At 44.1% G+C, this 13,715-nt stretch overlaps 1 protein-coding gene across 3 annotated transcripts in view; it reads left to right on the top strand.

Annotated features, from left to right (window-relative positions):
- The window catches only part of LOC126336359 (PRL-1 phosphatase), a 565,928-nt gene that overhangs the window by 453,320 nt on the left and 98,893 nt on the right, over positions 1–13,715 (top strand). The window contains exon 1 of one of the 3 annotated variants that reach the window (XM_049999951.1): positions 9,571–9,672. The exons of the other annotated variants lie outside the window; for them this stretch is intronic. The gene's annotated coding sequence lies outside the window, so the exon portion shown is untranslated. Of the gene's footprint in view, positions 1–9,570; positions 9,673–13,715 lie in introns of those variants that run through there. 3 annotated transcript variants of the gene reach the window in all.

The raw sequence follows: 13,715 nt of genomic DNA, 5'->3' as shown, positions 1-13,715 counted from the left end.
GCAGGTGCTGACAGATGTGAAAATTACCGAACTATCAGTTTAATAAGCCACGGCTGCAAAATACTAACGCGAATTCTTTACAGACGAATGGAAAAACTGGTAGATGCAGACCTCGGGGAGGATCAGTTTGGATTCCGTCGAAATGTTGGAACACGTGAGGCAATACTGACCTTACGACTTATCTTAGAAGAAAGATTAAGAAAAGGCAAACCTACGTTTCTAGCATTTGTAGACTTAGAGAAACCTTTTGACAATGTTGACGGGAATACACTTTCAAATTCTGAAGGTGGCAGGGGTAAAATACAGGGAGCAAAGGGTTTTTACAATTTGAACAGAATACAGATGGCTGTTATGAGTCGAGGGGCATGAAAGTGAAGCAGTGGTTAGGAAGGGTATGAGACAGCGTTGTACCCTATCCCCAATGTTATTGAGCAAGCAGTAAAGGGGATAAAAGAAAAATTCGGAGTATGTATTAAAATCCATGGAGAAGAAATAAAAACTTTGAGGTTCGCTGATGACATTGTAATTCTGCCAGAGACAGCAAAGGACTTGGAAGAGCAGTTGAATGGAATGTACAGAGTCTTGAAAGGAGGGTATAAGATGAACATCAACAAAAGCAGAACGAGGATAATGGAATGAAGTCAAATTAAGTCGGGTGATGCTGAGGGAATTAGATTAGGAAATGAGACACTTAACGCAGTAAAGGAGTTTCGCTATCTGGGGAGCAAAATAACTGATGATGGTCGAAGTAGAGAGGATATCAAATGTACACTGGCAATTGCAGGGAAAGCGTTTCTGAAGAAGAGAAATTTGTTAACATCGAGTATAGATTTGTCAGGAAGTCGTTTCTGAAAGTATTTGTATGGAGTGTAGCCATGTATGGAAGTGAAACATGGACGATAAATAGTTTAGACAAGAAGATAATAGAAGCTTTCGAAATGTGGTGCTACAGAAGAATGCTGAAGATTAGCTGGGTCGATCATACAACTAATGAGGTATTGAATCGGACTGGGGAGAAGAGAAGTTTGTGGCACAACTTCACTATAAGAAGGTATGGTTGGCATCAAAGTATCATCAGTTTAGTATTGGAGGGCAGCGTGGAGGGTAAAAATCGTAGAGGGAGACCAAGAGATGAATACACTAAGCAGTTTCAGAAGGATGTATGTTGGAGTAGGTACTGGGAGATGAAGCAGCTCACACAGGATAGAGTAGCATGGAGAGCTGCATCAAACCAGTCTCAGGACTGAAAACAACATGAATTCACTCTAGCCGTATGAGAGTTGAACCTCAGTTACAGTCTATACACTGTTCAGCCACATCGACCCCGTACCTAATAGCCGGTATGTCCACCTTTGGCACGGGTAACAGCGGCTTCGCATCGTGTCTTGGAAGCAATGAGGACTTGGTAGGTCGCTGGAGGGAGCTGACATCACATCTGCAAACGCGAGTCACCTAATTCCCGTAAATTCCGGGGAGAGGGGTGAGATCTGATGCCACCTTCAAACACATCCCTCACTTGAAACTTCCTGGCTGATTAAAACTGTGTGCCGGACCGAGACAAGAACTCGGGACCTTTGCCTTTCGCGGGCAAGTGGTCTACTGACCGAGCTACCCAAGCACGACCCAAGTCCCGTCCTCAGAGCTTTACTTCCGCCAGTACCTCTCTTCCTACCTTCCAAACTTTAAAGCAGCTCTCCTGCGAACCTTGTAGAACTAGCACTCCTGAAAGAAAGGAGTTGGTAGAGCACTTGCCCGCGAAAGGCAAAGGTCCCGAGTTTGAGTTTCGGTCCGGCACACAGTTAATCTGCCAGGAAGTTTCATATCAGCGCACACTCCGCTGCAGAGTGAAAATCTCATTCTAGGGACATCACTGACGTGTTCATCTGCATCAGATCTGGCGAGTTGGGCGGCCGGCACATCAAATGGAACTCGCCACTGTATTCTTCGAACCACCCTATCATTCTGTGTTATTGAAAGATGCCTCTGTCGCCGGGAAACACGATCGTCATGATGGGGTGTACGTGATACTCCATGGCACAATCTTCAGTGGATCCACGGATGGCCATGTGAATGTTCCCCAGAGCGTAATGGAACAGCCGCCCGCTTGTCTCCGTTCCGCAGTACAGGTGACATGGAGCTGTTCCCCTGGAAGACGACGAATTCGCGCTCTCCTGTCGCCATGATGAAGGTATCGCGATTCGTCAGACGATGCTACGCTCTGCCACTGCGTAAACTCCAACGCCTATACCCACGTACCCATTTCAGTCGTAATTGCCGATGTCGTGCCAATGTTAATTGGCACATGCATGGGTCGTCGGCTGCGGAATCGCATCTTACTGTGCGTTCTCACACACTTGTTATAGGTCTGATGTTAATTCTGCTACCTTTCGCCGCCTGTCCTGGTGTAGCAGTCTGCCCAGCCCACGATGACCGGTATCTGTAGTAAGGGGTGACGAGTGTTCGAGGAGCGCTGTTGTCTCCAACAAGTTGGAAAACCAAGGTGAAACCACGTCCAGACGACATGGGATTGGGTGGCCGCCCAAACCCACGTCGTCTGGACGTTGTTACACCTCGCTTTCGCTATGAGCTGAAGACGCACCAGCACTCCTCGACCACCCAACAAGTCGTGCAGTTTCCGAAATGATCGTGCCGAACTTCCGGACCATCAAAATAGCGCTCTCTCTCTCTCTCTCTCTCTCTCTCTCTCTCTCTCTCTCTCTGTGTGTGTGTGTGTGTGTGTGTGTGTGTGTGTGTGTGTGTGTGTGTGTGTGTGCGCGCGCGCGCGCACTTCTCCCCCTTCTCCCCTCCCTCCCCACCCCCCTGAAAGACTGCCTTCATTGTCTCCACGTCGACTTCCACATTACCGATATCTCTTCGTAGTGCTGTTCACCATGTGATTTTTGGATTCGTACTTGTTTTGTAAATCACGGAATTGTTCAGTCACTCTGCATACCCTGTACATGGGTTCCTGCAATTCTACTCCCCTTTTTTCTCATTACATCTTCAACTTTTCGACTTCCAGACATGGCCCTATACAACACTAATGGCCATTAAAATTGCTACACCAAGAAGAAATGCAGATAATAAACGGGCATTCATTGGACAAATTTATTTTACTAGAACTGACATGTGATTAAATTTTCACGCAGTTTGGATGCATAGGTCCTGAGAAATCAATACCCAGAACAACCACCTCAGGCCGTAATAACGGCCTTGATAAGCCTGGGCATTGAGTCACAGAGCTTGGATGGTGTGTACAGGTACAGCTGCCCATGCAGCTTCAACACGATACCACACTTCATCAAGGTTTGTGACTGGCGTATTGTGACGAGCCAGTAGCTCGGCCACCATTGACCAGACGTTTTCAATTGGTGAGCAATCTGGAGAATGTGCTGATCAGGGCAGCAGTCTTACATTTTCTGTATACAGAAAGGCCCATACAGGACCTGCAACATGCGGTCGTGCATTATCCCGCTGAAATGTAGGGTTCCGCAGGGATCGAATGTTGGTTAGTGCCACGGGTCGTAACACATCTGAAATGTAACGTCCACTGTTCAGTCAATGCGAACATGAGGTGACCGTGACGTGTAACCAATGGCACCACATACCATCATGCTGGATGATACGCCAGTATGGCGATGACGAATACACGCTTCCAATGTGCGTTCACCGCGATGTAGCCAAACACGGATGCGACCATCAAGATGCTGTAAACAGAAGCTGGATTCATCCGCAAAAATGACGTTTTGCTATTCGGGCACTCAGGTTCGTGATAGAGTACACCATCGCAGGCGCTCCTGTCTGTGATGCAGCGTCATTGATAACCGCAGCCATGGTTTCTGAGCTGATAGTCCATGCTGCTGCAAACGTCCCCATCTGATGATTCAGGGATCGAGACGTGGCTGCACGATCCGTTACAGCCATGAGGATAAGATGCCTGTCATCTTTATTGCTACTGATACGAGGCCATTGGAATCCATCACGGCGCTCCGTATTACCCTCCTGAACCCACCGATTCCATATTCTGCTAACAGTCATTGGATCTTTACCAACGCGAGCAGCAATGTCCCGATACGATAAACCGCAATCGCGATAGGCTACAATCCGACCTTCATCAAAGTCGGAATCGTGATGGTACGCATTTCTCCTCCTTACACGAGGCATCACAACGTTTGACCAGGCAAAGCCGGTCCACTACTGTTTGTGCACGAGAAATCGGTTGGAAACTGTCCTCATGTCATCACGTTGTAGGTGTCGCAACCGGCGCCAGCCTTCTGTGAACGGTCTGAAAAGCTAATCATTTGCATATCACAGCATCTTCTTCCTGTAGGTTAAATTTTGCGTCTGTAGCACGTAATCTTCGTGGTGTAGCAATTTTAATGGCCAGTAGTGTATATCTTAATCTGTTTTCTGACTCACTGGTGCTTTTGGTTCCTAGATACTTTTTAAAATAATTCTTTCAATGTTTTCTAATTTTTCTGGCTCTCACTTCATAGTCAGTGTCGCTTCAACTGCGTAGATTATTGGTGGTCTGAGAATTGTTTCGTAGTGTTTGTATAAAGATATCATTAAATTATTACCTAAATTTTGGAGAATTTCCAGAGAACGATTAACATCCAGCCGCTTGTAAGGACAGGTGAAGTTTCTGAATGGGGGTATGATTTTTCAAACTGGTCACATCAGTCTACAAACCACGCCGTCTGTACTGAGTCAGTAGTTTCGTGTCCCCATTCCCCCTCTACCTTTAATTACATCGTAATATACGAACGATGGTTCGTAGGTTCTCTTGTTCCACACAAAGTTACCGCATAACATGTTTGGCTTCGTTATTTCAGACTATTTTCTCCGGGGTTTCGTATCTCAGTGATGAATTTGTTCCCCCTCAATCCCTGAAATCTTACTTCACGGAAACACACTGTACGTTAAGTCGAATGTTGGGATCGTTCTCCGAAAAAGCGGCATTTTTTTTTTCCTCTCCGTTGTCCAGTGCGAACTTGTGATCTGTATTCAAGGACTTCATCGGCGGAGCATTACATCCTCATCTTCATCTTTCCTCGGAGAAACTTTAGCATAAGTCCGAATAGAGTTAAGACATGGACATGTATGAAATATGCGTGTATGACACACAATTGTTGATGGGCGATATGTCTATTACCTGAAATCAAAAGACTTTCCATGCCGTACGCTAAACATCGGTGTTCAAAGAAAAATGGATATCACAGGTTAGCTTAGGACTAAGTGATTTTCACTGATTACGTAAGATCGTGGAACCAATGTGACACACGAGTTAGATACACGCAGTCATGACGTTATCTGTGTATGAAGATACGTGACGTCATTGTGTAGGACACGCTATCCACCGGAACATGCAGTTACATTGTAACCACGCTCTCAGGCGTCAACGTAAAGCCTGTCGGAATTTGCTGAAGATTGCAGTATGTTGCAAAATGTCTGAAAAGCGTCGCTAATGGTTAGATGGCAATCGTGATTGTATATAACAATTCTGCTCGCTATGCTCCCGGCACTTTGAGTTACTAGGTCGCAACTTCGCCACCGCATCGAAAATAACGACATACTCAGAATGACCCGCCGGAAGTGCGTGTGTTTCAGTACTACAATTATCAAAGCTGTTCCTTCCACTCGCAGTCTCGCAATTTGTGCTATTTGGTCCAAATACAATTACCATCTCGAAAATCACTACATATTCTCAGAATTACACGTACATTATAAACCACTTAGTCTCGCTGCAAATCGAAGTTGCTATGGAAAACGGTTGTCTATGCGCTCCCGTACGAGTTCTAATTTCTCTCACTTTGTCTTCACAGTGCTTGCGCGAAGTATGTCGATGGCAGTCTGTCGCAAATATCGATTCCCTACTCTAGTTTGCGAAAAGATCGCTCTTCCCTCCGTGGATTGCGATTAGCGATCAAGGAGACTTTCAGTAAGATTCGTGCGTTGATCGAACGTACCAGTGACAATTCCAACAGCAGGCTTCCGAGTTGTATTGCCTCGATGACTGAGTTTAATCCGATCTGGAGGCGATCCTAAACACGTATTGTAGTTACGAACTGGCCTCACAGTTATTCTGTAATGGTCTCCTTCATAGGTGAGGTGCACTTTCCCAGAATTGCTCCAGTAAACCAAAGTCGATCTGGCGCCTTCCGTACAGCCGACGTCATGCGCTCATTCCTTTACACCTAGCGTTGCTCCGTTACGCTTAGTTTCAATCGACACGAACAAGTCAAGCAGGTCGCCAATAATACTGTGTTCGCACAGTGCAGGATTTATTTCCTCTTCATCTATATGAACTTAGTTTTCTCAAAAATTTAGAGCAAGCTGTCGTGTCATCCTGTATCCTCCTACAGTAACTCAACGATGACACCTCCCCGTACACATCATCAGCAGACGCTTTCACACTGCTGCTCACCCCTTCCGTCAGATTGATTATGCATATAGAGAAAAAGAGGGGCCTATGACACTTCCCTGGTACCCTTCTGACGGTACTCTCGTCTGCGAAGAACACACGCCAGCCAGGCCAACACACTGGATTCTGTTACCTACAATCGCACTAAAAAGTATTGGCACAGTTACATTTTAGTGGTTGTAGGTTAAGCAAAACATATATTTCAGCACAGAACCCAGACACGTGCCACCTTACATTACATAGGTTACAAATATGTCCAAATCACCTGTCCGTAAAGTAATATATAGCGTTATGAAAATAAACATCGCTCTTTTGCGTCCAAAAAAGTATTGGCACACGCGTGTGAATCGGACAGTGTGTTCGTTTTCTTCATTGATGTTCACCTTCTAATAGCTAGTGTGCATCCATTTAGCATCTATAGCAGCACATAAACGTCTAGGAATGCTTTGTATTAAATTCCGCGTGATATCAGGGGTAATTTTCGACCATTCCTGCAGGAGCACTTTCTCAAAGTCGCTTTTACCGGATGGACGCCTTTTTCTGATTTGTGTGTCAAAATGAGCCCACAGGTTCTCAATGGGGTTCAAATCAGGGCTCTGAGGTGGTGTTAGAACTCTTCTGGGGGCACTACACAGTTACCGCTCCCTGGTTTTCATGGCGGTATGTTTTGGGTCGTTGTCTTGCTGGAAATAAAACACACCAGTAAGGCCCAATGTCTGTGCACTAGCGTGTAAATTACCTCGCAACACATCGATGTATCTCATATGAGCCATTGTACCGTGGATTACAGCTAAATTTCCAACGCCGGACGCCGCCATACAGCCCCCGACCATGATACAGCCCTCACCGTGTTTGACTGTGGGGTGCATGTGTTTGATGTCGAGGTGCGTATTCGGCTTGCGCTTTCTTGCATCAAATCCGAACACAATGAATTTAGATTCGTCGCTAAATATCACCGTGTTCCAAAACTCCATCGGCTTGCTGGTTTAGTCCTTAGCAAACTGCAACTGTTTCTGCCGGTTAATTTCCGATACGTATGGCTTTTTCCTGGGAGAAAGTCCATGCATGTCAGCATTATTCACCATATTTGGTATAGTTCGAACACTGTCTTGTCGGATGTAGTCTGAACAACCTCAGCAATAGTTGCTGCACTTGTAACAGGTTCCTTCCGAGCAAGGAAGGCGACGCTCTCGGGTTGTAAGCACTTATGGACGTCCAAGACGACACTTATTCACTGTTGTTCCAGTCTCTCTATATTTGTGAATGATGGCTGTGGTGGCTCGTACCGTGGTGCAGCTCCGATTTGTCGATAGCTTCTCATTTGTTAATGGAGCAATAGCGCTCTCTCACGGAACGCCACTAAATGCTCCTCATTATTCGGCCCCATGCTGACCACTATCGCGCAATACAGCAACGTACTAGGGACTGGGACACCGACAACACGCAGTGTCTATTGCGTCAGCAGATGGCGTTCCGGTACCTGAAAACCCAGCAATATACCGAGAAGCCACGCTCCGTGCCAGTACTTTTCGTGTGTAGAGGAGACACATGTTTGCCCTTAAGGCTGCATTTATTTGTTACTGGTAGGTACTGTGGGAAGGCCAGAATTGTAATGTCTGGTAGGTGAGGTAGCACACACATGTGCTGTGTACCGGAAGGTGCGGCGTTCCTAACCAGCAACAGTAAATACGCACGTGTGCCAATAATTTCTGGTGCGATTGTAGTCTTCGAGCCGTTCTCATATCTGGGAGCCTATTCCGTTTGGTTGTACGTTCGTCGTGTTTGCAGTGTGGCTCTGTGCCAGATGCTTTCCGGAAATGTTGGAATATTGAATCTGTGTGTTGCTCTTTATCGATGGTTATCTGTGTATCGTGCGAGAAAACGTCAGAGTTTTTCACTAGCATTGCTTTCGAAATCCGTGTCGAGTTCCGTATATTACTCGGAAGACGGGCTACCACATTACTGCTGAAATTTAGCCCTTCATCCTCTAACAATCCTACCACAACAAAGGTAAAAAATTGATTGTAGTGTTGCTCACGCTGCTAAATATTGCATTTTGGGGCAACAACAAAGTTATGTTGTGTGACAGGTATCATTACAGCACAGTTAATAAAGTCATTTCTTGAAATAATGGATAAAGTAGGCACTCATCTCTTTGTTTCCCACGCATGTCTCGTTGTGAACTCATGGCTCAATCGTCGAAAATCTAGGTAGTGATGATTCCAAGAGCTCGGATGCAAAGATGCGTACGTGGTGTTCTGCGATATTCAAATTTTTATAGATGTTTCATAAACCATTCTTGAATATTAAACTTTTGCAAGTTAAGACAATGGTGATGTGAAAACGTAATGAGCACTCCGAATTTAAGTTACACATTTTTATTACTTTCGTTGCAACATCACTTCACAATATAAAACATACTTGAAAATATCTTCCTCGCTGTTAAAGTTCACATTTCATAAACTGACTACAATTTGCGTCTTTTCAACATTACGACCAAGACGTGACTCCCTAATAACCGCTTACGCGCCCAAAAAATCAGAGTTACAAGTACGTCAAAGATCATAGTGACAAAAGAAAGAATACACATAAGAATAATATCATTGCAATATGAACATACCGATGTATCAAAGTACCTCTACATGAATGAAATCAAATCTGACTGTTGTCACAGAAATGTGTTAACTATTTTACAGAAACACAGTAGAATGTTGCTGGTATCGAGAGGTTGAGGTGAGGTGCCGTAATGGTTACGTAATTCAAGTACCATTACAATCCTCACTAATTTGAGATACAGCTTTTTTTGAATGTGTAATAGAAATGGCGAAGGGGGAGAGGGGGAGGGTCCCGTAGCGGCGACGTTGGAAATGTAAGACACCATTCTGACTTCCAAGCTCCATCAGCCGCTACAGCTGAAATGTTACCCGTTGCCTAGCAACGACACGGTACAGTGGAGTTCCGTCCGCGAGGCAATCTGCCTTCGATTCAAATCACAACTGGTTGCGCGCGTACAGGCAATCTGACACGGAGGTTGCGCAAGGCGCGAGTGACGTAGGGCGCCGGCTGACGTCACGCGGTCTTTGCGCTTCCTGCCGGCATTGGACTGCGGGAGCCTATCGCACGGCTCGTCAACCAACGAGAACTTCCCGCGCCGCGCCGCCGATATCTCGTCGAGAACTGCGTCGCCGCGGCGGCCCGCCGCAGTCAGCCTTCAGCCTGATATGAAGCGTTCTGGAAGCGCGCAGCAGGTCAGTACTGGCTGCTCGCTCCTTGTTAGTTTTCGTTCCGTATAACAATTGGTAAAACGGAATCTTCACAAGATCGCTTAGTACGTCCGTCCGACTGACTATCAAAGCCTTTTTTCTCAGGAACGGGTAGGCGTTTATAGTTCAAACTTGTCACGTACTGAGGTCTGTGGTGCCTTGGCTGTATAATAAACAGGATCAGCTGAAGAATGCGATACAACTCGTTGGCTTTGACCAGTGACGTCATATTTGTCACAAATGACAGATTTCGTTCTGAGCCACAGATAGTAAATCGGTTGTTAGGAAATGAAGCGTCAGATCTTAAATTTAAATAAATGAACGTATCATTAAACGAAATTGTGCACGTGTTTTACTGGTTTTTGTTCGTCGTTTTAAAGAATTCGTGTACACGTTCTAATTTACCTCGTATCCGCCATGGGTAAAGAATAAGATACCAAGCTCACATTTATCATTTTCCTCTTGGGTAATGCTAGTATCCTACTTTACAATTGATCTGTATAGGCAAACTAAAGTACAAGATACCAATGCTAGAGGTGCCGTTTTCTTCGAAATAGGTAATACCTGCGTCAACTGAAGTTTAGGATACCAGTGTAAGAGTTGCAGATTTTCTTCGTAGTGAGTAATTCACAGGTCTGCAGAACAGGATACCAATGTTAGGTATGTTTCGTCGACGTTGGTAATAATACTATCCTGTTCTTCAGTCGACTTCATAGCTCATCTGAAGAAGAGGATACCGATGTTAGCTATGTTGTTCTTTACGCCGTTGGTAATACTAATGTTCGGTTGGTTTGCTTTTTCCTTTATGGGTAACGTTTGTGTTCGTTTTCTTAGTTGCGCACGATATCAATATTCGCTTTGTCGAATCTTTCGTATGGCGCCTTTTCCTGGTATTTTAATTAGTATTTTCTTTTGTGGTCGTGTTTACATCTGTTTTTGGGTCGTACCCGCCCGAAACCTCCTAATTACCACGTCTGTGTGGACTTTAATAAATCGCGCTTTATTTTTTTTCTTTACGTAAGATTGTTTTCCAGCTGCGCGCTTCACGTGATGTACATTACGATTCCTACTCTGTACCACAGTTCTTCTTTTCGTTACGACGTAAGATTGCGCTTCATATATACGTTTACGTAATGTGGGTTTACGATCTCTGTTCTCAGTGCTACATTTGTTTCCTGACATTCCTTTATGCTTTCAGATGTTGGTTAACAATCATCTGAGGCTTAGCTATGATGTTATTCGTCAAAGCCAACGAGTTGTATCCAATTCTTCAGTATTTTTTAGGATTCCATTCATTAGTTGGTAAAAACGGAACCCTTTCAACATCACTTGGTTGTCCGTCCGTCCCCTCCTGTCTGATTCTTAAAAAATCTTCTTGTCCTCAGGAACGGATAGATGCATAAAGTTGAAATTTGTCATGTACTAAGGTCTATGGTGCCTTGGCGGTATAATAAACATTAGTTTGTAAGTCAATGGTATCATAAGGTATCGGCATTTAGGTCTCACATTTAGATACTTGCTCATTAAATCCTATAGGGTACTTCCCGTTGGTCTAGAACCATAACATTTGTGAAGAAAGCTTTCGCAGGATAATTAAAAGAGAAGAGTTCGAATTTATTCACAAGAAAAAGTTTCTTTTGTCGTTGGTTATCGGACTTCAAACTTGAAATTAACCTTATAAGTATACACCAGGGCATACTGACACTGGAGTTTTTGTTGTTACTGTTCATGCGCCACTGCGCACGCACACAGCCCGCTGCCACCAGCGTAAATTCAGCATTGAGAGAGACCAAACAGAGGGTGGACGTTAGAAGTTGGCACACTGTTGTTAATTTGATAGAAATATTTTTTGAAAGGTCCTTGTGACCCTGGAGTAAACTTTTTGTTGTTGTTTCGCCGCCGAGCGTGAAGTCCATTTATGTGAAAATGGCGAGATGGAATGACCGTTTAGTAACGGAAGATTCTGTAGGGCAAGCATTCTCAGAACAACTCAATCGAGAAAGTGATGAAAGTGACTTCCATGATGTGTTGATTCTGATGCTGATGCTCCTGCAGCAGATACGGACAATGGCGAATCTCATCAGTTCACCGAATCTTCAAGTAGGGATGAAAAAAATAAGCCGTTCACGGTAAGAACGGTCATTGTTGGAACACAGCTGCCCCTAATAGCCCTGTCAGTTGCCGAAAACATTGTAGTCCGTGTTCCAAAAGAGTAGAAACAATGAATGAAGGTAATGAATAATTGAGAACATCTCAAATATTAGTGTAATCTGTGCATTTCATTAACTGAATAGCATCTCCGTCTAATTAAACTGCAACTAAAGTCTACAGATCCGGATGACTTCAAAGTTTCTTCATTGAAAAGTTTTCTTGAATACACAGTCTTGAATTTTGAATGTATTAATACTAATACTGAATGAAAAACTACGTGAGACAGGTGAAATAAAATGCGTCCAGCACAAGAGTCCAATTTCATTATAAAATACTCTTCTCAGGCAATGTCCCCAGCTAATAATTGTGGGTCAGTGTGACACTGGTGGACATTTCGTGTTAGTTTGAGGTGTACATTAATTAGGGTTAAAAACATACTCGAAAGTCTTGGAAGACCTGGTTGTAGACATTTTTCGATTTCCGGAATGGCTGAACAGTCTGCATACGTAATTAAGTTTGTACGGAGCGCTCAGTGAGGGACATAACCTAGGGTATACTACTTCGTTCTTTCCGGCATTATTTGTTCAACATTTGACGTGCGAGCGCTCTCGGCGTTTGGCTGGGACTCATGTGCAGATATGCGATTCCTTATTGTTTTTCTAAATGTAGCATTCCAGTAATGTGTAGTCTTAAGAGGAAAATATTGTATATACTTAATGCATTTAAATCCGTGGGGTCAACAAGAATTGGAGATACCAAACAGTGATAACGGGGTCCTATGATATTACTTCTCGGCACGGCTTTCGAATTTTATTTCTTTGTAGCATAATTGTCTTTTCGAGACATTATATTATTAACTCTTCCCCTTGTTGGAAAAACAAAACTCTCTTCACGGTATTCGATTAGTGTTCTTCACGGTCCTTACACATCTTGTGTGAGAACCGTTTTGATCTTCTACTGATACATGTATTCGTAACCTCATACTGCAGTCTCCACTTGAGCCTTGTAACCGAAGTATATTTTCCGATATGAACCAAGATTCTATTATCATAAAAAATTTATAGTTCGTACTGCCTTGTGATGACCATTACAATTGTGGAAGCTATTTTCACGACACTCAATTAGCTTTCTCCGCGAAAAATGTGATTCAACACAATCAAAACTGTGTGTGTGTGTGTGTTCGTTCCAAAATATCACTAATGACATAATCATGATGTTGTTCACATCGTGTCGCATATTCATTATGCCACACGTCAAAGCATATTAGTATTGCAGTTTCCTCTTCGTACAGGGTGTTTCGAACGCCTAGGGGTGATGGATCATTTCTTGAGGAACAACTTGTGTTAGAGACAAACCGTTCACTGACGATTCCCGGTACCGCTGGGCGTCCTTTTGTGTCGGTTATGCCGCGAGGCGTCTAGATGCAGGAAACGGCGCCGTGCGTATTCCTTGTGTATTGCCTACAATCCAGTCGTTTATTCCGTGTCAAAGGGGTAGGTCCAACAAAATTAAAGTCCTTTATTTGCTGCTAAAATACTCTCCCCAGCAGAGCGACAAAATTGTTAAGCTTTCATTAATGACGATAACTCTTTAACCCAGAAAACCCTGCTAGCTCGGTGAAATCGCGACGTCGCTGGGCCCGCGAATAGTTGCCAAAAGATGTCAAGAGATGACAGGAAGCGTCGTTTTAATAAAATGGCACATTTTATGCGGTTCTCTGTTAGTAAATGTGTGTTCTACGTCTCTGACATCACTGGAATAATCGGAAGAAAGATTTTGCCCCATCTTTGTTTTCTAGTTGTCTATATTTTTGCAGTGACAATAGCATATTGTGCGGGAAAGTTTCAGACAGTGCGTCGGCATATTGTTTTGTATGG

Source organism: Schistocerca gregaria, chromosome 2, assembly GCF_023897955.1.
Source record: "Schistocerca gregaria isolate iqSchGreg1 chromosome 2, iqSchGreg1.2, whole genome shotgun sequence".
In the NCBI taxonomy this organism is placed as follows: Eukaryota; Metazoa; Arthropoda; class Insecta; order Orthoptera; family Acrididae; genus Schistocerca; species Schistocerca gregaria.
This window is presented reverse-complemented; position numbering and strand designations above follow the sequence as displayed.